The following is a 26,463-nucleotide window of genomic DNA, read 5'->3' as shown; positions in this document are numbered from 1 at the left end:
CTTTTTAAGGCTCAGCAGTTTATTTTATTTACTTATTTTAAGATAAGTAAGGCTTTATTTTGTCATTTCACAAATAATGCTGGCCAGGTTGGCTGCTTTTTGGCGATTAGTCAAACAGACTGAATCCCATATCCTCCTCAGACTCCTCCGACTCTTCCTTTGTTTCAACCTTGCCTGGGGCGGGGCTGCGGTGGTGGCCGCAGTCACAAATGCAAATAGATCAGCCAAGAAGGCCTTGACCTTTTCAGCAAGTGGGAAGGTGTAATCAGTCTCCACAGACAAAGCCAGGACCCACTTGTACCCACTGATGATATAGAATGGGGCACAGATGGCAACAGTCGGGTAACCAATCTGCAGGCATACGCTGGGAACATTGTGGACACCCTCCAGGAAGCGGGAGTGCAGAGTTTCCTCTGTGATGTCAAGCACTACAGGGTTGTAGATGCTCCCATTGTCAAACACCTGCTGGATGACCAGCCCGAAAGAGAAGGGGGAAATATTCAGCATGTTCAGCAGCGTGGCTTCACTGGAGCCCACCTTGTCTCCGGTCTTAATCAGCTGCACATCGCTCAGGATTTCAATGGTGCCCCTGGAGATCTTAGTGGTGATGCCTAAAGCCTGGAAGAAGGAGGTCTAGTTGGGCCCCAGACCAGTGTTCTGGGCCGGCACAGTGACTTCACACGCTGCTTTGACACCAGCACAGGTGACAGCTGGCACCTTGCTGGCCAGCAGCATGTCCCTGATCTCAGGGAGGTCCTCCTTGGTGAACACAAAGCCCACGATCCCCCGGATGTGAGGCAACAGTTTCTCCAATGCTGGGTTGTTTTCCAGATGCCCTCGGATGGCCTTGTGCATCATCGTGTTCTTGCCCATCAGCACCACAGCCTTCCCTCAGAGGGACATAGGGATCTGCTGCCTCTGCTTAGAGCCCATGTTGTCTGCTCCCACAATGAAGCATAATCATCCAGAAGTTGGATGATCTTAAGGAAGCGGTTGGACTTCCAGGTCGCCCTGTCTTCCCCGGGCATCACGGCAGTGTGTCAGGGATTGCCATGCAGGGTTTAAAGATGCTGTCCTCACACGAGGACGCCTGGCAAAAGAGGGGCTCCGCAGTTTAAAGACTACAGTCGTCCCACCTTCCTGGAATCTTAGGTACAGAGGTCATTGAAACAGAGGTTTGGGCTAGCTCTCTGAAGCGTGGAGTCAAAGAGAAGACTGCAGACCAACAGAGAAAGTTTGGGTCAGACAAGCAGGGTGTTAGTTTTTCTAACTAAAGACCTTTAAAAGCAAATTGAACTGTTTTCTAGAAATAGTCTACCTTCTGCCCAAAGCAATAGCTTTCACTGTAGAGTAAGTGTGTATGTCTCATTACTCACATGTGTAACACTTTTAAATCTTAATTTAGCAAAATATTTTGAGTGCATCTTTCATAAGCCAAGGATTGTTCTAGGTACAGGGTTTATAGTCAGGAGCAAAATGAACAAAATCTATGCCCTCACGGCTGTTTTTCTTCTAATAGTAGACAACTGGCTTACATTTTACCATCATGTTTCCCCTATTACAAACCATAACTTGGTGGTGGTTTACAATGTTTTTTAGTATTCGTGCCAGACTAAGTATTGTTTGTGCCAGACTAATTCCCTTCAGACTAATTATTCTGCCTTCTCTTTATAAACCTATCAGTGCTAGGAGACAGTGTGGTCCAACCACTCCATTTATATGACTGCTTGCAGGACAGGACAGATAGTTGTCTCATGTTACATACCTTCTCTTTGTTAGAATCACACTGTGAGTTTTCAGAGACAGTGAGATCACTGTGAGGTTGGATCATTGTCATTTTATTGAAAATAGATAGCAATCCTTTGGATATACAAAGGTATTTTCATTATCCTTGCCTCTCTTCAGTTGAGTTTATAAGTAGGCAACAGTATTTTCTGGTCAGCTTAAAAGGCAAATGGCTTTTAAGAAAACTGATTGATATAGATGAAGTCAGCAATACTGAGATCAAAATTTAAACAAAATCATCATTGTAATCAAAGCAAATACAGTTTTATTGTCCTTGAAAACCTAAAAGCAAATTAATGCACAAATGGCACTGAGCTATAGATGTTCATTGTTTTTCTCCCATGTCTGTTTGCATACAGCAAAATCTCATCTGTATTTGACTTGAGCTCTGTTTATTTATTGTGCTTAGTGCAGTTGTTAGTTACCTACTTGAATTTTCTTCTTTATGGAGCCAGCAAAGCTTATTTATATCATGGAAACATCAGAAAGAGATCTTTGTCAGAGTTTTACAACCAGTTTCTAAGTCATGAATACTGTAGAGTAGATATAAAACAGCAATAAATCAGAAATATTCTAACAGCCATGGAAAGTGGAGATATTATATTCTTGAGAATATTTGGTAGCTATGGTGTCTACAGATAGAGGAATTCAAATTTAGGACCTGTATACATGAACGAAGAGTGAAAGGAATAAGAGTGTGCAGGGTTTTATAAGACTGTTATAAAAAGAAGTGAATTATTTTCAAATGTTTGTATGCCTCTTCCATTGAGATTTATCCAACAAGAAACATGTGCTGATATTTCTCCTAAATCACTTCTAAGACTTCCAGATGTTCATCATGAATGTTATTGAAACCAACTCCAAATCCTCGTCATCTTTGGGATTCTATCCTTTCACTATCGAAAGTTATATAAACTGACAGATAATTCAGAAATGAAAAAGAATCTTCCATTTGGCCATCCTTACATGTTAAAAATATATCTATCTACAAATAATTCAATTTATTATAAGTAAAACTGCAATACTTTGTTAGGTAGCAAACAAAAAGATAGCAAATAAACAAGCAAACAAAAAGCAGCAATACAGAGTTCCTCACTAAATGAATTTATTTCTACAACCAATCTCATTTCTTTTGTTCAAAGTCACCAAACTTGTGCTAATTTGTTATGGCAGTCCTGAAAAACAAGTATAGCATGAATTCTATCAATCACTGAATCTCAGTACAACTAGGGCCATTTCACTAAAAGGAAAGAGAACTATTAAGATTGCAGTTCCTCATTCAGAATTATTCAAATGATTTCTTATTGCTTTGGCATAAATTGGAATTTACTCCAGTACACTGTAAACCCAAATGAAATTTCAAACATATGAAAAATCACTCAAACTGAAGCAGTTTGAGAGGGATTTAGGTAAGGAAATGAATAAGAGTATATACATACCCTTTTTACCCCACAAAACACATGCAATTAAGCTCAAAAATATGTTCCATTAAAATAGATAATGAATGTGATATTTGCATGTAGTTTTAATAAGAGTAATTATTGTGTATTAACAAATAAAATACCATTTTATCAATAATTCCCAGACTCAATGTTGGCAGCTTAGAACTTTAAAAAGTTGTCAATGAAGAAGACTTAAATTTTCAATTAATAAGCTTATACTGAAAGCTCACAGAATTCATAGATACCTTAGATCCTTAGGGGAAAAATCAGATGTCATGCCTTTGACCTTCTGAGAGCATTTATCCTGGGAGAAAGCACACCTAAATACCAATAAGTGAGTATGTACTTCAAAAATTAAAGTAAATATGAGTTCTCAGATGTTGCAGCTGGACATTCCTGAAACTCTCTTGGCCTTTGCAAATTTTGTGATAGTTCTTTTCAGAAATTTCAAAGTTATTTTACTTTTCTTCTATTCCCTAAATCTGGTCTTATTTGATAGGCATATTATTCCAAATATTCTTATTTTTGTGGAATGTTTTAAAATTTAATTTCCAAATGATTTTTAGATTTGTTTTTATGCCATTCTTTTTTTTAAAATGATAGGGCCCCCTAAGAAGCAAGGACTCCCATAGCAAAATTAGCTGCTAAGATAAAACGTTCCCTAAAGTAGAGGGTGAATGACATTGTACAGCTTGTGAAAGCAACAGACAAGTTAGGTTAATGGTTTCTGGTGGGCTGCAGTCTGTAGTTTTGCAAAGAGTCAGACACAACTGAAGCGACCTAGCACACACACACAGGAATAGCATACGTCAAACCATAGAGCTGTGAAATTTGCTAGCAAGTAGATGTTCACACCTGGGGATGTGTAAACATGTGTTAGGATAGTGGGGGAGATATTGCTAGAAAAGTAGGCAAAAGTCAAGCCATGAGAGAACTTTGCACCATGGAAAAAAATGATAACTTTACCTTGTGGGTAATAGGGAGTCACTGGGGGTCCTTTTACATGCTACTAGGCTCAGGTGCTCATCCCTCTCAGGGAGATGCTCAGTGGGCTTCCTGACATAGATCTGAAATGGGATCATAACCCTGGAATCCATAATTGGCAACATTCCTGTTACAGGGCTCCACATCTTAGCCCTTCAACCCCAAATCTGGCACTTCGACTTCCTGATCCTGAATTTCTTTCTTTTCCTATCACAAATACTATAAGGGATGAAATAGGATATCAGAGGTCTTTAGACATAGTGAGGCAATAGAGGAGATCAATTTTAATGCTGTTCACTCTTAAACTGATCCACACTTCCTGAACAGGAAGGCTGAGTTCTCTCTTGTTTTTCTGAGTTTGCATCAACATGTGATCCAAAAATAAAAATCAGTGACTTAGATAGATGGATAGACAGACAGACTTTTCACAAGGCTGCTGCATCAGAATGCACTGGATGATGATCATCTGGGGACTTGCTTTATTGCCAATTATGTGTCTGTTGTTATTTTTTGTTTTTGCTTTTACTTTTATTGTTTGTTTTTTTTTTTTAAGTTTTGGGTGTGTGTCTGCGTGCTCTCAGTCATGTCTGACTCATTGAGATCCCACGAACTGTAGCCTGCCAGGCAACTCTCTCCATGGGATTTTCCAGGCGTCACATTTCCCTAAATGAGAAATTCCCAAAACCCAGAGATTGGTGAGCCAACCCAAGAGATAGGCCTTATTTTCTGATTTTGAAATGCAAATCATGTTACCCGCTCAGTGCATATTAGACTTTAAATAAACTCGAGAAAAATGAACATCATGTCTCCACCTGCTGTTTGAAGAGACACTGGGTCATGTATGTTAATCTTCGGTCAGTTGGGAGTATTTGTTAAAATCTGGAGAGTTGAGAAACATGATTCATGGCAGAGGGTTTGCATTCCTCATCTGACCTAATTATAGCTGCTTGTGGTCAAAATGGCTGACTTATACCCTCTGAGAGATTTACTGGGCTAAATAAGGTTGGGTAGGTATTAGTATTTATATGCAAACCATTCAAGCAAAACATACACTCCTTCACAGGTGAGGTGTTCTTACTTTGGGGTCAGAAAGCTCTGTTAGCATTAATATGTGATGGGTGAAAACACCCCTCCAGGGAAGAGAAAACTATGAAGACACACACTCACACACTTTTGACCAAAGCCCTGGAGCTTCCTGTAATTGTAAGGCTGTCAGCTTAGCACTGTGACCATGTATTGCAGAATCTGTTTATACAGCTGTTACCAGTGTGCTCAGAAGTTCTTCTGAGAGGAGGCAAGTTGCAAGGCATGCAGCTTTTTGCCTTTATTGGTCATGATAAAAATGATTTTCCCTAACTGAACTATAGTTGTTCAAATAATACTTAAAGTGAATATAGAACATTTAGACTTTTTTTTCATGTTTTGCTCAATTTCTGCCTATTTGTTTATCCATTTTTATGGAGACAAAAAGTACTTTAAATGCATAAGAACTATAATTCAATTACCTGAGACTATGGAGTTAAAAAGAATATTTGATCCTTTCTGGTGATGCTCCTAATTCATTCCCTTACCTTAAGAAGGTCTGTGTAAATTCATGACCTTCAAACAAAAAATACAACAGAGGGCTCTTTGAATTTGCCTTTTCTGGGACAAAGGCAGTGACAGAAGACCACAATGGAGGGCCTCTCTATGAAGAATACAGAAAAGAAATTTTAATAATTGATTCTAATCATTAAATTAAGACAATGCAGGGAAGAGAAGAGAGAATTAGAGGTGGGCAGAGACAGAAAGGCACTCCAAGTAGTTTTATGAAGCATGATAGGCAGACTATTTTTTCTTTGACCTGGGCAATATTTTTTGAAAACCAAATTGGTAAAGTTTGGAAATCAGGAAATTTACTCACAGAAATCTTGCTTTACAATTCCCATGATCTGATAATATGGAATCTGTGGATTTGTGATGCAATAAGGCATCCTGATAGCTCAATTGGTAAAAAAAAAATCTGCCTGTAGTGCAAGAGATTTGATTCCTGGGTTGGGAAGATATGCTAGAGAAGGAATAGGCTACCCATTCCACTATTCTTGGGCTTTCCTTGTTGTTCAGCTGGTAAGGAATCTGCCTGCAATGTAGGAGACTTGGGTTTGATCCCTGGGTTGGGATGATCCCCTGGAGAAGGGAAATCTACCCTCTCCAGTATTCTGGCCTGGAGAATTCCAAGGGTTGTAGAGTCAGACACAACTGAGTGACTTTCATTTTCACTTTCTTTCAGGCCATCCAGGGCTGAGTGCTTCATGTTATTGTTGTTCAGCCGCTCAGTCATGTCCGACTTTTTGTGACCCCATGAACTGCAGTACAGCAGGCTTCCCTGTCCTTCACCATCTCCAGAGCTTGCTCAAACTCATGTCCATAGAGTTGGTTATGCTATCCAACCATCTTGTCCTCTGCCACCCATTCTCCTCCTGCCTTCAATCTTTCCCAGCATCAGGGTCTTTTCCAATGAGTCTGGTCTTCACACCAGGTAGCCAAAGTATTGGAGTTTCAGCTTTACCATCAGTCCTTCCAATGAATTTTCAGGGTTGATTTCCTTTAGGATTGATTCCTTTAGGTTGATCTTGCTGTCCAAGGGACTCTGAAGAGTCTTCTACAGCACCACAGTTCTAAAGCATCAATTCTTTGGCACTCAGCCTTTTTTGTTGTGCAGCTCACATTCATACATGACTACTGAAAAAACCATAGCTTTGACTGCACGGACCTTTGGAAGCAAAGTAATGTCTCTGCTATTTAATAAGCTGTCTAAGTTTGCCATTATTTTTCTTCCAAAGAGCAAGTCTTTCAATGTCATGGCTGCAGTCACTGTCTATAGTCATTTTGAAACCTAAGAAAATAAAGCCTGTCATTGTTTCCCCATCTATTTGCCATGAAGTGATGGGACCAGAGGCCATGATCTTTGTTTTTTGTATGTTGAGTTTTAAGCCAGTGTTTTCACTTTAGCATTTCTCTTCCATTAGCCTAGCCCCGACCTGAGCTGTTTTACTTGCTTGTGTTAATTTGCCATGGTCCCTGAAGTCATTTAATTTGTGATATCTGAAGGAATTGTGTCTTTTAATTTACAACACCCAAAGGTCACTATTATATTTTAAAGATGGTAAGAGATGGAACATTCCCAGTATACAGGCCATGACTTCAATGGTGAACAGGACTATTTAATACTGAATCTGTAAAGCCTCAGAATCTTCCTCAACACAGATCACCATATAACCGCTAATAATCTGAGATTAACATAAGATTAACTCTATCTGTTATCCTGTGTATAGAGCCAAATTCAAATATTAGTGGCATTGACCATCAGCTGGATATTAACTAATATCAGTCTCCTCCAGTTCTTACTAGCTGTTGCCTTATTGTTAGAAAATTTGAGGCTACTTATAAGATCATTTTTAAAAAGATAATTTAAAATGTTATGAAATGTAACTTCAATGTGTTAAAAAGTTCACTCTGGAGCTCATTCATTCCGCCATATATTCAACCCTTACTCGACACCTACTGTGTCCCACAAAGGGTATAAAGATAGTAATGAAGACACTGTCCACCCTCAAGAACTGTCTATAACAGGAGGTCAAAGAGAGATAATATCAGTTCAGTTCAGTCGCTCAGTTGTGTCCAGCTCTTTGTGAACCCATGGACTGCAGCACACCAGGCTTCCCTGTCCATCACCAACTCCCTGAGCTTGCTCAAACTCATGTCCATCGACTTGGTGATCCATCCAACCATCTCATTCTCTGTCATCCCCTTCTCCTCCTGCCTTCAATTTTTCCCAGCATCAGAGTGTTTTCCAATGAGTCAGTTCTTCACATCAGGTGGTCAAAGTATTTGGAGCTTCAGCTTAAGCATCAGTCCTTCCAATGAATATTCAGGACTGATTTCCTTTAGGATGGACTAGTTTGATCTCCCTGCAGTCCAAGGGACTCTCAAGAGTCTTCTCCAACACCACGGTTCAAAAGCCTTAATTCTTCAGCACTCATCTTTCTTTTACATCCATACATGACTACTAGAAAAACCATAGGTTTGACAATATGGACCTTTGGAGGAAAAGTACTGTCTCTGCTTTTTAATATGATGTCTAGGTTTGTCATAGCTTTTCTTCCAAAGGGCAAGCATCATTTAGTTTCATGGCTGCAGTTACCATCTGCAGTGATTTTGGAGTCCAAGAAAATAAAGTCTCTCATTGTTTCCATTGTTTCCCCATCTATTTGCCATGAAGTGATGGGACTGGATACCATGAAATAATATAAATAATTGCAAAATAAAGAGGAATAAGTGAGATAGAGGAGCAAACAAAAAGGATGACAGTGGTTCTCAAATTTCAGTATACATACACATCACTTTAGATAGCTGTAAAAGTTTAGCTGTCCTCATTGACTGTGATTAGGAAGATCCACAATGCATCTCTGACATCTATATTTTTAACCAGTGATGGAGAACTATGATTGTGTGGGATTTAAAAATCAATAGGGTTGACTTCAAGCTGGAGAATAGACTTCCTAAAAGAGACATGTTTTGAGTTGGGCCTTAAACTGGAGAGGACGTGGTCATGAAAATTTAAAGCATGGGCATTCCAGGAAGAGAAATTAGGAGCTGTATATAGAAAGAAATTAAAGATTCAATTTAGTTCTTTGGCCCATTTTTTGATTGGGTCGTTTATTTTTCTGAAGTTGAGCTGCAGAAGTTGCTTGACATACGGATGGCTAACAAACACATGAAAAGATGCTCAACATCACTCATTATTAGAGAAATGCAAATCAAAACCACAATGAGGTACCACTTCACACCAGTCAGAATGGCTGCGATCCAAAAATCTGCAAGCAATAAATGCTGGCGAGGGTGTGGAGAAAAGGGAACCCTCCTACACTGTTGGTGGGAATGCAAACTAGTACAGCCACTATGGAAAACAGTGTGGAGATTCCTTAAAAAATTGCAAATAGAACTACCTTATGACCCAGCAATGGGCATACACCGAGGAAACCAGAATTGAAAGAGATACATGTACCCCAATGTTCATCGCAGCACTGTTTATAATAGCCAGGACATGGAAACAACCTAGATGTCCATCAGCAGATGAATGGATAAGAAAGCTGTGGTACATATACACAATGGAGTATTACTCAGCCGTTAAAAAGAATTCATTTGAATCAGTTCTGATGAGATGGATGAAACTGGAGCCAATTATACAGAGTGAAGTAAGCCAGAAAGAAAAACACCAATACAGTATACTAACACATATATATGGAATTTAGGAAGATGGCAATGACGACCCTGTATGCAAGACAGGAAAGAGACACAGATGTGTATAACGGACTTTTGGACTCAGAGGGAGAGGGAGAGGGTGGGATGATTTGGGAGAATGACATTCTAACATGTATACTATCATGTGAATTGAATCGCCAGTCTATGTCTGACGCAGGATGCAGCATGCTTGGGGATGGTGCATGGGGATGACCCAGAAAGATGTTATGGGGAGGGAGGTGGGAGGGGGGTTCATGTTTGGGAATGCATGTAAGAATTAAAGATTTTAAAATTTAAAAAATAAAAAACTAAAAAAAAAAAAAAGATTCAATTTGGTTGATGCATATTCACAGATTCTGAGTGCCAACTGTATTGCTTATACTGTGTCATTTTATATACAGGGCTTGAGCATCTGTGGATTTTGGTATCTGAGGGCACTTCTGGAACCAATCCTCTCAAGATACCAAAAGGCAACTGAATATTGATGATAAATACTTAAAACTATACAAAGGGCTTTATGAAAATACAAAGTTACACATATTAATACTGCAATTCATTGGTTAGTGTATCTGTTTGTTTAGAAAGAGCTTGCATTATGAAACTTCCAGAATAAATGTCAAAAAGTAGCAAACTGTCTCATACTTTACCACAGTGATCTTTTGACAATTGATAGAAACCTGTAATTATAACCTTTGTATATAGTGAATTGGTTAGAATTTAATAACATTGAACTAGATTTTACAAGTTAGATTTAGAATATTGTTGGCTTGAGTGGAACAACAAACCATGGAAAATTCTTAAAGACATGAGAATAGTAGACTACCTGATCTGCTTCTCGAGAAATCTGTATGCAGGTTAGGAAGCAACAGTTAGAACTGGACATGGAACAACAGACTGTTTCCACATAGGGAAAGGAGTCCATCAAGGCTGTATATTGTCACCCTGCTTATTTAACTTCTATGCAGAGTACATCATGAGAAACACTGGGCTGAATGAAGAAGAAGCTGGAATCAAGTTTTCCAGGAAAAATATCAATAACCTCAGATATGCAGATGACACCACTGTTATGGCAGAAAGTGAAGAAGAACTAAAGAGCCTCTTGATGAAAGTGAAAGAGGAGAGTGAAAAAAGTTGGCTTAAATAAAGCTCAACATTCAGAAAATGAAGATCATGGCATCTGGCCCCATCACTTCATGACAAATAGATGGGGAAAGAGCGGAAGCAGTGGCAGACTTTATTTTGGGGGGCTCCAAAATCACAGCATTTGGTGATTACAGCCATGAAATTAAAAGACACTTACTCCTTGGAAGAAAATGTATGACCAGTCTAGATAGCATATTAAAAAACAGAGACATTACTTTGCCAACAAATGTCGTCAAAGTCAAGGCTATGGTTTTTGCAGTAGTCATGTATGGATGCGAGAGTTGGACTATAAAGAAAGCTGAGTGCTAAAGAATTGATGCTTTTGAACTGTGGTGCTGGAGAAGACTCTTGAGAGTCCCTTGGACTGAAAGGCGATCCAATGAGTCCATCCTGAAGGAAATCAGACCTGAATATTCATTGGAAGGACTGATGCTGAAGCTAAACCTCTAACACTTTGGCTGTCTGATGTGAAGAACTGACTCATTTGATAAGACCCTGTTGCTGGAAAAGATTGAAGGTGTAAGGAGAAGGGGATGACAGAGGATGAGGTGGTTGGATGGCATCACAAACTTGATGGACATCAGTTTGAGTAAACTCCAGGAACTGGTGATGGACAGGGAGGCCTGGCATGCTGCAGTCCATGGGGTTGCAAAGAGTCAGACATGACTGAGCAACTGAACTGAACTGACTGAACTGGCTTGTTTGTGATGATGGCACATAGCAAAAGATTCATAGTTCTTTAGCGCTTGAGTGTTCTAATACTTGATAGTTCTCATTTCGTATGATTCAAAGACAACAGTTGTTGTTCCACAAGTTATCTTTAATAGTTGATTTTGTGCAACTCTGCTAGAAACTCTTTTCAGTAGCTTAAAGGATAAGTGGCCGTAATGCACTCTATGTGCTAGAGAACATAGTTTTGAAGCTCAGCATACAAAAGGGTCTTCAATCTATGTATTCTACAGAGCAACTTTTGCCCTATTGTACAATAAAATATAGGTAAATAATGACATTGCCAGGAAAATACACTTTTTTGAAAAACTGTGAAATAAAATTGTAAAGAATGTGAAATAACAAAAAGCAGATGTGTCTTTGGACAGTCACATGTTATTCTGCATATCACCACTTTTCTTGACAGACACCATGACAAAAGATAGTGGTAATGGCCTGATTATCAGAAAAGGGAAGTACTTTCAGATATTCATTTAAGTTTCATAATATGACTCTTCTCTAAACTTTATTAACAGAGATGGCAAGTAACAAAGATGATATAGAGAATAAATAAAATATCCAACTTGGGTACATAACTAATTGTATGTACTGTGTAGATAATTATTGTTTGGGAAACTAGATAATTTTCAAAATGCTAAGTAGTACTTAGATGGGAAGCCTTGCTATTTTAATTATATATAATTGTATAATTTGTATATATAAATATATTAAGTAAAATACATACTTTGAATATATAAACACTAAAATGCAAATGTTTTAAGCACCTCATTCTACCATTTATTGTCTCACTTCTCAGGAGTTCTATTTGTCAAATTCCTAGATACATACAAAATCTACTTTGTCATCAATAATATACTCTAAGTAGTCATTTGCGAAAATGTATTGCATTGCTAATTTGGCTCCTCCAGCCAGAGAGTACAGTATACTTTGGGGTTAAGTTGGGAGAGGGTGAGGGGTAGAATTCTTTTTGTGTATTTAAGTACATCTCACTAACATTTGTACTGAAACCATCCTTTTTACTCATTCTCTCTCCTGTATGTAACAGAGTGGAGAAATAAGTCTGTCACCAAAACTAGAAAACCAGGCATTTTAACTACATCCTTAACTTGTTAGATCACCACCACCTACCTCATTGATAAGAATCTAGGAGATAGGATTTTCAAGTTTCACCTCTCCTAGTAGATTAAGCAAGTGTGAGACTGGCTTTTTGAAGTATTCACATTTTGGGCTGAACAGTATAAAGTGATAAACATCTGTTTGCCTTAGCTCACAAGATTAAGCTGTTTGGAAGTGGGTTGTTTTTAATTAGATTATCCAAAAAAGATGGTAATCTCAAGCTAAATTTCCCTAGTCAGAATCTTTTTTAAAAGAAAAGATACAGATTTATCCCTTTAGTATTTTTAGCCAGCTGATTATAGCATCTCTTAGTTAATTATGATTTAACATAGATAAATATATTATTGTTGCTTGAATGATATTTTTATTTAGAAGCACATTTTTTAATAAACTAAATCTCAAAGATTCTAATATTTTCTAGTTGTTCTCCATTCTAGTAATCTTAATTCAAATGTCTCTTATTTTCATATTTAATGTTATTATCAGTGTTTTAACCAAACGTGAGGTATAAATATTAACATAAGCATAAAAATCTGCCCCCGCATTTCATGCTCCCTCTCATTTCTGTCACCTTATTGGCACGTGTAACTTCTGTTCCTTTCAAATGAGTCAGTCAAGACATGACAAGTTAGAGACTTAAGTTTTGTTTTTTTTTTTTGGCCTGCCTACCTATCTCTGTCTCTCTTAATGTAGTGTCGTGTGCTTTGGGGGAACTGCCTCTCTCTGTCAGGTTTAATTTTGGAATATGAGTAAACCCAGGTACTCACAAACCATGAGAGTGGCCAAAGGAGTCACATTCTTTTTCTCACTATTCTGGTAGCCAAGAGGGGACATATGACCTCAGCCCAGCGGATCAAATATAGGTTCACTGGGCTTTGAATCTGGGTGGGAGATGCAGCAGCAGAAGAAAAGATCACAGATGACTTGTCAGAGCGGGAATAAGCTGACCAGACTTTCTGCTCTGAGCCATTGCTGTTCTTCCTATTCTCGTCTTACACGGCCTCCTGTCTCCAGTAAATATCTGATCCCTCAGTATTCTTCCAATAATTTTTCTTTGGCTTAAATCAGAGAGACACTTGCTTGAAATGCAAAAAAAAGATACACAACTATAACATATCAGTTATAGGCTATTTCTTTGTTTTATCCAATTTAAACATAATTTTTAAAAAAATAGCCCTTCAAATTGAATATTGTCAATTTTTTAAAAAATTTTTGCAATTAAACCAAGAGTATAGAAATGAAATGTGGTATAATTCTACTGGAACAATTGTGTGGGATATGAGTATTATAGGGGGAAAAAAGCCAGTCCATGTTAACATTTTATTCCTAGGGTTGACCATTTACATTACAGAATCATTTCTATCAAGAAGGAATGATATGTATGTGATTGAACAACAGTATCGCATTTAAAGATAAAACCCTTCATGCTTTCTCCTGAAAAAGCATGGGTGACAATGTACACATATAAAACTATCTTCTCTTTGTATGCTTTTCATATACTGCTTGTGGAGACAGCATAATAGAATTCTTTCTTTTTGATTAGTAATGTCAGGTTCAGCTCAGTTCAGTCACTCAGTCATGTTGGACTCTTTGCAACCACGTGGACTGCAGCACGCCAGGCTTCCCTGTCCATCACCAAACCTCAGAGCTTGCTCAAACTCATGTCCATTGACTCGGTGATGCCATCATCCTCTGTTGCCCCTTTCTCCTCCTGCCTTCAATCTTTTCCAGCATCAGGGTCTTTTCTAATGAGTCAGTTCTTCACATCAGGTAGCCAATATATTGGAACTTCAACATCAGTCCTTCCAATGTCTATTCAGGACTGACACCCTTTAGGACTGACTGGTTTGATCTCCTGCAGTCCAAGGGACTCTCAAGTCTTCTCCAACACCACAGTTCAAAAGCATCAATTCTTAAGCACTTAGCTTTCTTTAGGGTCCAACTCTCACATCCATACATGACTACTGGAAAAACCATAGCTTTGACTAGATGAACCTTTGGAGGCAAAGTAATGTCTCTGCTTTTTAATATGCTGTCTAGGTTTGTCATAGCTTTTTTTCCTAAGGAGTAAGTCAGGTTAATTAACTATAATTAACAGGTAAATTATAAAAGGAGCTTCTCAGGTGACACTAGTGGTAAAGAACTTTCCTGCCAATGCAGGAGATGTAAGAGATGTAGATTTCAATCTTTGTGTTGGGAAGATCTCCTGGAGGAAGACATGGCAACCCACTCCAGTGTCCTTGCCTGGAGCATCCCATGATAGAGGAGCCTGGTGGGCTACAGTCCATGGAGTCACAAAGAATCAGACATGGCTGAAGCAACTTAGCACACATGCAAGAAACAAAAAGGAAAGGTAAGAAAAGGGAAATTTATACTTTATGAGTGATATCTATGAACAGGTTGCTCTGATAGACATTTGAGACACATTGTAACATTTAATTTTTATAGTAACTCAATTATGTGGTAATATAGTAGTCAGTCATGGAACTGATGATCAAGCAACTTTTGAAAGATTATGTAGCTGGTATACACACATACACACGCACACACACATATGTATATGTAAGTATAATTAAACAATTTAGTTGTATATGTTTAGAAATAAGAGTGAGTTTAAATTTTTTCTTGATGTTTATTTCATCTGGGAACTTTCCAGTGCCACTTTGAAAGAAACATGATTATATCATATTTAATTGAATTCAATGCTATGAATATCAACTTCTTCTTTTAAGTATTCAGTGTTGTATGAATGGAAATTATTTAAACAACTGAGCAAATATATAAGCATAGAAATATAGGTACATACTTATACAAATATATGTAAAAATAATTCAGCTATGTATTTATGATTTGCACATTTTACTGTGTAATCTGTTGTGCCAGAAAGTTCAATCAGTGTGACCAAATGATGTGATTTAGACAGCCTACATTCTCCTGCTACAGAAACAGAAATGCTCAAAAAAATATGGTTTAATTATCCAACACTGAGTAATAAATTATCCCCAAATATTATCTCATTATTTCATGGCCCTAGAATCTGAGAATAACTAAGGTAGATCATTCTGACTCTCAGTCTCTAACTAGGTTGCAATCAGGTATTGGGTAGGACTGCAGGATCCACTACCAAGATGTCTTATTCACACAGCTATTGGCAGGAGGCCTTTTTCTCATCACGTGGATTTCTCCATTAGTAAGCTACCCTCTCCCAGAGCAATTACTCAGGAGAAAGAGAATGACCAAGTTAGAAATCATAGTATGTTTTTATGACCTATTTTCCTCAAGGTCACACATGATCTTTTGTGCAGGGGTCCAGCCCCAGTGGATCCAGGGTAATTCGAAGCGGGGATGGAGTGGTAAGGAAAAACTTATTTATGTAGAAGTATAAAGAGAGATTAGGAAGAAATAGTGTAGTAGGAAAATTTAGTGGAGAAAAGATGCTGAATAACTTGGTTTACGTGGAGAACTAATAAAACCTCAGAACAAGAGGTTTGCACCATCTATGTTAGGCCACTGGCACCGGTTTGAATAGCAGAGGGTGCCCACCTTGGGCTCCCTCTCTCATGGGTCTTAGAAGCCAGGGCAAGTAAGTAGACATGGCAAGCCTCCACACCCCAGATGGGAATTCAGCCTGAAAACAGAGTAAGAAAAGACACGGGGGAACCAGTCTTTCCAGTGACTGGCCAATCTTCTATTGTCCGGAAAGGTCTTTTATGCTTTTGATTGTACATAGAGATCAATGGATAATACAAAATTATGCAGCGTCAGCAGCCCTGACTCTTATCGAGAACAGGCTTTCTCTCTGCATACGTAATTGTATACACAAGTCTTAGGTGATTTACATCATCTTCTGGCCAGAAGGCCAATTAACATTTTACGGCCCTTTTCTGATAAGGGTCTGTCAACCAGAGAACTTATTTGTGTTGTTCTTCCCAAAGTCTGGTGCCACTCTCAGAAAGCACTAAATAGAGTTACATTCTTACATAGCAAGGACACAACAATTTATAACAATGAAAGAGGTACAGTGATTTATAACAAAGAAAACTAATTAACTCAAAAGTCTAGTATGCTAACATCAAAACTACTATATTCCTGTTTCTGCATCCCAATTACATTAATTAATATCCTCCCAGGTGCCTAAAAGATAAAGGATATGGAGGCCTGGTGGCAAACATTAACTCAACCAATGAATCCCTTCACCAAACTAATTCTTTAATCTAAAGGGCTCTATATCTATAAGATGTTTTAAGCTTCGTGCCTCTTGCTGTTGAGGGGCTGTAAACAATCACAAGTTGTAAAAGTCTCTAACTGTCAGGCAAGTTAGAGAGCCATCAGAAGGATTTAAGCCAAGACATTCCTTTCATATGCAGGAGATCAGTTGGAGCTCTAAGTTAAGTTTTTCCAGAGAAAGGTGGTGGTGTGTGGAAACCACAGTACAAGAAGGCAGGCAGACTCTGGTTTTGGGGGGGTAGATGCTCAGTCAGAGGACCCCTTGAGACCTGACTTGCCTTGCCCGTCAGGTCTCTCTGCATGACCTTGTCACGGGTAGGATCTCCTGTGCTGGCTCCCGGCACTTTTGCACTTTATTCATTAGAAGGAAGTCCACAAGTTCAGGCCACACTAAGGCCTCCATCTCTTGTAGGAAGAAGTATCAAAGAGTTGCAGATGAAAGCCAAATCACTAGGGGGAAACTAGGCACAGAAAGTCAATGAGATTTCTGATGAAATATATAGTTTCAGGCTAGGGACTGAGGATTTAATTTTCACATTGGAGGAAAAATTAAATAACCCCCAACGTTGGTCTTCTCCCATGCCAAGCAAATGCTACCACTGACCCCGCTACATAAACCCAGTCTTAGAGGGGTTGTGACATATATAAAAATAGGAATAGAAAAATTTACTAAAGAGCCTGTTAAGTATTCAAGGAAGCAAGCCATATGTCCATGGTTGTTCATAAAGTGTCTTTGATTAAGCGTTTTACTTCATTTACTATAAAATGGAGATGATAGGTTCCTAATCTACTTCAGTTCAGTTCAGTTCATTTCAGTTACTCAGTCGTGTCCAACTCTTTGCGACCCCATGAATCACAGCACACCAGGCCTCCCTGTCCATCACCAACTCCCGGAGTTCACTCAGACTCACGTCCATCGAGTCCATGAGATGCCATCCAGCCATCTCATCCTTGGTCGTCCCCTTCTCCTCCTGCCCCCAATCCCTCCCAGCATCAGAGTCTTTTCCAATGAGTCAACTCTTCGCATGAGGTGGCCAAAGTACTGGAGTTTCAGCTTTAGCATCATTCCTTCCAAAAGAAATCCCAGGGCTGATCTCCTTCAGAATGGACTGGTTGAATCTCCTGGCAGTCCAAGGGACTCTCAAGAGTCTTCTCCAACACCATAGTTCAAAAACATCAATTCTTCGGTGCTCAGCCTTCTTCACAGTCCAACTCTAACATCCATACTTGACCACCGGGAAAACCATAGCCTTGACTAGACAGACCTTAGCTGGCAAAGTAATGTCTCTGCTTTTGAATATGCTATCTAGGTTCGTCATAACTTTTCTTCCAAGGAGTAAGCATCTTTTAACTTCATGACTGCAGTCACCATCTGCAGTGATTTTGGAGCCCAAAAAAATAAAGTCTGACACTGTTCCCACTGTTTCCCCATCTATTTCCCATGAAGTGATGGGACCAGATGCCATGATCTTCATTTTCTGAATGTTGAGCTTTAAGCCAAATTTTTCACTCTCCACTTTCACTTTCATCAAGAGGCTTTTTAGTTCCTCTTCACTTTCTGCCATAAGGGTGGTGTCATCTGCATATCTGAGGTTATTGATATTTCTCCCGGCAATCTTGATTCCAGCTTGTGTTGCTTCCAGCCCAGCATTTCTCATGATGTACTCTGCATAGAAGTTAAATAAGCAGGGTGACAATATACAGCCTTGATGTACTCCTTTTCCTATTTGGAACCAGTCTATTGTTCCATGTCCAATTCTAACTGTTGCTTCCTGACCTGCATACAGATTTCTCAAGAGGTAGGTCAGGTGGTCTGGTATTCGCATCTCTTTCTCAGAATTTTCCACAGTTTATTGTGATCCACACAGTCAAAGGCTTTGGCATAGTCAATAAAGCAGAAATATAGGTTTTTCTGGAACTCTCTTGCTTTTTCCATGATCCAGGAGATATTGGCACTATGATCTCTGGTTCCTCTGCCTTTTCTAAAACCAGCTTGAACATCAGGAAGTTCACAGTTCACGTATTGCTGAAGTCTGGCTTAGAGAATTTTGAGCATTACTTTACTAGCATGGGAGATGAGTGCAATTGTGTGTAATCTACTTCACAGAGGTATTATAAAAGTAGAAGGAAATTATGATGATGCTACTTTGGAAAAACAACAACAAAAATATGTATAAATCTGAAGTAAAGCAAAAATAAAATCTGAAGTAAAGCAAGAGGCTCAAGTTTCTCTTACTGTCAAATGAAGTCCCCTTTTAGTATCTTGGAGGGAAACTTTAGATATATTTATCATTTGGTGTAGCTTTCAATTCAAACTAGAAAGATAGTGCAATCATCATCTGGATGGGAAAAGTATCTTTAACTCAGTAAACATTTATCAAGTGTCTAAATTATGATATCCATACTTTGAGGACATACTGATAAACAGCACAGATGAAGAGATTATGTCCATTATAGTGTTTACAGTTTAGCTGTTCTGTTCTTATTATCTCCATAGATGGGAAGACTGCGGCTCATTCCAAGTGCCTCAACCAAACTCCAAGATCTAACTACTCCCCTAAACCTTGGGATTATAGTGTGTTCTCTCATCTTTGCCAGGATTTTTTTTTCTTTCATTTTTACCTCCCTTCTTATTCAAGCCCCTCACCCACCCCCATTCCCTTACTTCCCACTTAACTCCTTCTGCTGATTTTTATCACCCTGGTTGATTTGGTATCATCAGTAATGTAAGAGTAAATATTTGTGAGCCAAATAAAAATAGTAAAAATAGTAAAGCAAAGGTGAGTCTTTTGAGACAGCTAGGGATTCCAAAAGTGAGATATTGGTAGCAAGTAGACAGGTCTAAGTAAAAGTAAACTTGCCTGAAAGGCTGTTATTAGATTTTTCATCCAAATCATAGCTTTGAACCAAGGCCAATAAGCATTTCCTCATGAGACTACCCCTTTGACAGAGAAACAGACTGCTGTCTGCTACATTTCTCTCAAGGTATCCCCTAATCCCCAAATACAGCATTTTAGGGACCTGAAATGACCAGCATTCTTCCTCCACGTTGATTATCTCATATAAAGAAGCCCCATTAAAATGCATGTAATGTCCTGGAGAGTTAATGTCAATTCATTTTTAGACCTAGATAAATTTTACCCAACTGGCTTATCATTTTCCTGTGTAGGGTAGGATCCTAGAATTCTAGAAGAGGGAACCATAAATTTTTCTCAGCCACAAGCCCCTGAGGTAGAGGGAAATGTCAGGAATGCCTGCTGCTGTCTGACCCTGTGAAGGAGAGGAGATGTTCATGCTCATTTGAAGATGGCAAGTCTGGGTGAGGCACACCAGTGTGACTGCTATATGGTGACTTTCCTCAACACCCAAGGTAATCGTCTTTGTCTAGAATAGTCACAATTAAAATCTTCCAGTGCTTTCTTCTCCTCTCATAATTTGCATTCACAGGACAGAATTTTCTGTTGATTTTCATAAAAGCTGTCCTTTATTTCTGTCTTCCTTTCATGAAAACAATTCAAATATCAGAATCTATCTTTCTTAATTGTTCTATCACCTAAACAGGAAGATGACTTCTCACCGTAAGTTTCTGAGCTAAGTGATATGCCAATAAGGGCCCTGGTTTGTCGTGAGCACCACACTGGGCAGAGGACCCTGAGAGCATTGGATGATGTACAGGGAAGTGGATCCCCTAGGGATAAATGGTACAGGGAACCAAGCAAGCTTCATATTTCTTAATATCTTTGGTAAGGTACAAATGCTAGTTCGGCATGTGCTTTACTTTACCTGGTCAGGTGATTTCTCTGTGGTTGTTTCTTATGACATATTTACTGTTTTCTAAAGCTGATATATAAATAAATCAGATAAGCTGATTACAAAAATAAAAAGAAATATAAGCATTTAGGAGAGTTTTATAGATCTCTACCCTGGTCCAACTTTTTTATTCTTTTGTTGTCTGATAATAAGATTATGAAATTATATATTTCATATCAAGAAGATTCACAAGATCTTAATCATGACCTTCCCTAGGAGAAACAATGTCTGGGAAATTTCAGTTCCTAGCTCCTATCATAGCTACTACACAGGGATTAGCAACTAGCAAATGTACTAATTTAAACCCTGCTATTGTTATTTTATCATGAAGGATAACCATCTTTTAGGTTAAAAAAGGTCTTATGAATTCCCCCAAATTATTATGCTATATAATAATGCATGTTCTTTAGAAAACATAACTCAGTAAACACTCAGAAAATTTAACTGCCTTATCTGTTACAATAGCTGTTAATGAATTTAATAAATTGGTAAGCCAGTTTAAATGAGTTACTTTTTGTCATGGTTAAATACAAATAAAATAATTAATGCATGTATCCTCAATCATTAGTAATGTCTTGGTCTAAATTCCCAAATTTCACTCTGAAGTAGACTGTTAGAACCTCTGAGCCAGAACAGAGATATTACTTGCCCCCATTCATAGCTTTTCTTTCAACCTTTTCCAACTCTAATCTTTGATTAGTCATTTTAGAATATTCTGACATACAAAACCAACAGTCTGCAAATCAGATGTAAATGAAATTAGTAGAAATATTTTTAATAGTTTTGTTTCCTTTGAATATGTATAAACATGGTATTCTGGATTCAAGTTATTCATTTCTGTCATGGAGGCACAATACCAGGTGTGTAGAAGAGAGGACTGGATATTTAGTGAATAAAAATGGGAAGCTAATGAATATGTAATGTACTCACCCAAACCTTTCACCAGAGACACATCATTTATAATCCCTAGTTCTTCAGTTAATACACAATTATAATTACACGGTGTGCATTTGATTTGCATTGTCAATGTACTTTGCCTCATAATCTTTTGGTTTTATCCTATTTTCCTCAAGTACCAGGTTTTTCAATAATACTAATTTAGCTTTAGTGGGATTGAGTCTACTCTCATAGAGAGATGTTCTTTGATAGTAACAGAATCCATAAAATACTTAAAAAAATTAATGAAGGCATTTTCTAGGCACAGACTGTCTCATCAGATTGTACCTAGTTTATTTTACAATGGTAAAATTGCCTAGACTTAGAGAGCATTCTGACTGAATCATGAATATTCCAAAGGGGTAGATTAATCTGTGTGAACTACAGAACTCTGCTGAAACTGCTGTTTAACATTCTAAAGTGTGGAATTCATCTTCTTACAGCACAAAAGAGCTTCCTATAATAAAGATTTTTTATAACAGCAATAAGGCAGCTCAGTGGGGTGTGGTTTCCATGAAATAATCATACTTCTGCCCTGTGCTGTACAATCCCTCGAAGTATATGATGACATGTTGATGCCTCCTCCCCACATGGCTCTAACGCTCAATTACTCAATGGGTCCTTCCAAAAATACCTGCCTACTTCAAGCTATATTATAAATAACCTAGGAGATCTAACACAGTATTAATACTGTATCACACTGTAATATTCTTTACAGTTCTTATGAATACAAATCACCATAGCTTTACGCTGTAGCTCCAATGCAAAACAAACCAAACAAAAATATAGTCAAATATACAAAAAGTCACGGTTACCAACATGGACTGTATACTTGTTGAAGTGTGGCTAATAATTAATAATTATGCAAGTCATACCCTTAATTATCTACATTGCTTTTTTCCATGAACCATTCATTAAGAATTCAAGCATAAATTTGAATATTGTGTTATAACCCAGAATGTGTACTAACACTAAAATATATTTTTTCAAATTCTTATTAATTATTATATGAGAAATATGTCACTTTTATTTTCCATTCACTTCAAACTAGAATCTAAAAGATATCTATTAATGATTTCCGTGATCTCTTCATTTTAATATTTTGAAAAGTGATAGTTGGGGTATATCTTTTATTTCTCATTGTCAGAAAAAGTTGTATCCTCTTACATATTTCATCCATTTTAGTGTGTAGGCAGAATATTAAGGAAATATATATAGGGACCTATAAATGTCAGCTATAAGAAGGGCTTTTGATTTACTAAACACTTTTCTAGGAGCATGCCAAAATATTAAGGTTTGTGGGCATATTTCTACATTTTTGACACTATGGAATAAATTTTTAAAAGTTGCTTTGAAATGCTACATAATTGAAATGTCTGTTATAAGTAACGTCACACTCCCTGTGTTATAGAAAATATATGCCTAGTTTAAAGAGTTATTTATTTCAAAACTAATGTCATTTTTAACCACAAAGCACTTATAAAAGATGAATAGGATGTTTTCAAGCTAACAGTACAATTAACCAAGGTTTTAGTTTATGGCCAGGCATAGAGGGTTTTTTCCTAAAATTTCTGGGCAAGGACTCTAGTGATCTATTGCAGACTATATTCAGAAAAAGTCAATGTTTGAAATTCAGTCGATAGATTACTTTTATCTACAATAGCAGAAATAATACTAATGAATTTTCTGACCAAGTTTTTCCTGAGACTATCAACATTGTTATAATATATAATTTTGACAATTCCAGTTAAGGAAGAGGTTCCAACGCAATGGGCATAATTTACTCTTGTTTTTATTATGAATTCTGTGACTTTTCAAACTTTAATGTGTAGAGGAATTGGTGGGTATAGGTGGGGCTTGAGATTCTGTGTCTTTAACAAGCTTCTAGATAATGACAATATTTCTAGTTCAAGGAGGGCCTTTGAAAAGCTTTATGTCAGACTCACCTTTCATTCCTTTGATTTGCCTCCTAATAATGCACATAACAGATTTCTTATGGTCTGGGTGGTTACTTTGGACTGAAGTGTGTCCTTCTAAAATGTGTGTATTGAAGTCCCAACTCTTAATATTATTATATTCAGAGATAGGGTCACTATGAACTAATTAAGGTTAAACTAGGTCATAAGGGTGCAACCATGATATATGATAGGATTAGTGTTCTTGTAAGAAGATAGCTCTAAGAATTAGCTCTTACTGTTTCTCTCTGCAATGGAGGACATTGCAAGCAAGTGGCGATCTTCAAGCTAGGAAGAGAGCTCTCAGAATGGAATCTACTGTCGCCTTATCTGACAATTTCCAGCCTCCAGAACTGTGGGAAATATATATTTATTGTTAAGCCACCCAGTCTATGATACTCTGTTATTAGAACCTAACCAGACTGATAGGAGGGTTATTTTTGCTTTGTTTTTCTCAATCCCACATACCCCATGAAGGAATGTGATTAACCAGATTAGGAAGCTAATGTAAGCAAGGCAGAAGCATGGTTTCACCTGTTGCTCCAAATTCTATCTTGACTTTATCATGCAACAGTATCATTAGACTGAAAATGAAGCATGATTTTTTTTTAATTTGGCCTTACAAAAAAATTAATTTTCTTTTAGTTACTACATTATTCATGTTGTCAAAGTAAATATTTGAGACTCCTTTCTAAAGCCCTAGAGAGGGGATCACCAACTGATTAGTTGAAGAGTTCCACCTGGTTGATTTGAGAGCATCAGCCTCTGCAAAATCCTCCCAATTCATATATGGACCAGAGAGAGGACTAGAGCTAGAGGCTGTTACCATGTCTCTTTCACTTCTTGAAATAAGGAGGCACCATCCTGGCTGCTGCCAATCAGTTAACTTCCCCCTCCCTTCCCACTCATAGACCAGGCCATCAATCTGCAAGTGTCAGGGAAATAAATTACAGTACCTTCTCAAAGAAAGCTGGAGGGATCTGTTAAATAACATGGCTATAAAGAATATCTTATGAGTTATGAAGGAACAAAATGTCCATGGAACCAACTTATTCTGTGAAGTAGAAATTTGCCATGATGGAAACAGTCAAACTCTTATTATTTTGCAGTGTATGTCAAATGTAGTGGACTCTGCACTGGGAACATTAAACATTAATATTTGAATTTAACCAAACATGTAAGTTAGTGCCTAATTCAAAATATGTTTTTTATACTTCAGAAAGGGCTAATGTTATATGCTATCATAGAGTACTTTGCTGTTAAAAAAAAAAAGGTCTATTTCCAGAAGTTTCAGAAACAGCTTTGTAAGAAACATATGCACAGGATACAAACAGGAAAATTAAAGCAGGGTATTGAAACCAAATATCCTAGCTACAAGGGCTAATTTAGTTGCTGTATTGGCCTCCTCTTGGCAAGATTTACCCACAGCCTTTTGTTTTATGTCTCCCAGCACCAAACTCCCTTCATCAAAAGTGTTATTTGAAATATGAAGCCTCATGAATAGTGTGCTCAATAGCAAGTACAGAAATTATTTGCATATAAGTATTTCTTATAATTACAAAAAAGTTCTAGATTTGATCTATTTGATGTATCTTTATCCAAATATTGATTTTAAGTGACCTAAAGAAAAGGTGTAGAGCATGATTTTTTTGTCCCATTTTCATTTGATGAAAGAGCTAAAAAGCCTCTTGATGAAAGTGAAAGTGGAGAGTGAAAAAGTTGGCCTAAAGCTCAACATTCAGAAAACGAAGATCACGGCATCCGGTCCCATCACTTCATGGGAAATAGATGGGGAAACAGTGGAAACAGTGTCAGACTTTATTTTTTGGGGCTCCAAAATCACTGCAGATGGTGACTAAAGCCATGAAGTTAAAAGACACTTACTCCTTGGAAGAAAAGTTATGACGAACCTAGATAGCGTATTCAAAAGCAGAGATATTACTTTGCCGACTAAGGTCCATCTAGTCAAGACTATGGTTTTTCCTGTGGTCATGTATGGATGTGAGAGTTGGACTGTAAAGAAGGCTGAACGCTGAAGAATTGATGCTTTTGAACTGTGATGTTAAAGACTTTTGAGAGTCCCTTGGACTTCAAGGAGATCCAACCAGTCCATTCTAAAGGAGATCAACCCTGGGATTTCTTTGGAAGGAATGATGCTAAAGCTGAAACTCCAGTACTTTGGCCACCTCATGCGGAGTTGACTCATTGGAAAAGACTCTGATGCTGGGAGGGATTGGGGGCAGGAGGAGAAGAGGACGACAGAGGATGAGATGGCTGGATGGCATCATGGACTCGATGGACGTGAGTCTGAGTGAACTCCGGGAGATGGTGATGGACAGGGAGGCCTGGCGTGCTGTGATTCATGGGGTCGCAAAGAGTCGGACACGACTGAGAGACTGAACTGAACTGAAGTCCTTCAAATTCTAAGCTTTTCCAAGCATATTTAAAATATGATTTTTCATACCTAAATATGAGTTTGTTCATCACTTTAAAAAGTCTGCATTAGAAGGATGAAAAAATTACCAAACACATATCCTGTTGAACTAATGCAGAACAAAAATCTTGCCTTTCTCATAGTACCGGGCTTTAGCTGAAAATGAGGCTGATGCCCATTTCCTACAGAGGGAATTGCAGACTTGGAACATGCAGCTGTCGGTTTTGACTCTCTGCCACGTGCAGAATTGGTACACCCCATGGTGTGGAGGTTGGGATTTTGATCCACCGTCCACCTTTACCGCACAGAAAATTCCTCCAAAGGTTCAGCTGTGCCAGTGTTGAATCCTCCCTTCAGAGTTGAGTTCAGTGTTGATATAGGTTTTATGGCTTAATGCATTCAGACGGTTTTCGTTTGCTTGATGGTACATAGTGAAAGAATCATTGGGAAGAATTTTTAATTTATCTCTGTGATTTCTCTTAAATACAAACCAGACAGCTGCTTTAAACTTTTAAGGAATTATAAGCAAGTGCTGTAATGTTTCAGGACATGTTTTCGATATTAGTTTCCTGGATATAAAGTTCTTTAATTTAATAAACATCAGGAGATGCATTATCAT

General features: G+C 38.0%; 1 protein-coding gene and 1 pseudogene across 24 annotated transcripts in view; one reads left to right on the top strand and one right to left on the bottom strand.

Moving 5' to 3' along the window:
• The window catches only part of PTPRD (protein tyrosine phosphatase receptor type D), a 2,474,579-nt gene that overhangs the window by 1,499,459 nt on the left and 948,657 nt on the right, over positions 1 to 26,463 (top strand). The gene's annotated exons all lie outside the window — the stretch shown is intronic.
• On the bottom strand, positions 107 to 1,095 carry LOC114112994 (large ribosomal subunit protein uL10-like; annotated as a pseudogene).

The sequence above is a fragment of the Ovis aries genome, chromosome 2, assembly GCF_016772045.2.
Source record: "Ovis aries strain OAR_USU_Benz2616 breed Rambouillet chromosome 2, ARS-UI_Ramb_v3.0, whole genome shotgun sequence".
NCBI classification, from domain to species: Eukaryota; Metazoa; Chordata; class Mammalia; order Artiodactyla; family Bovidae; genus Ovis; species Ovis aries.
Note: the sequence above shows the minus strand (reverse complement) of the source record. Positions and strands in the feature narration are given on the sequence as shown.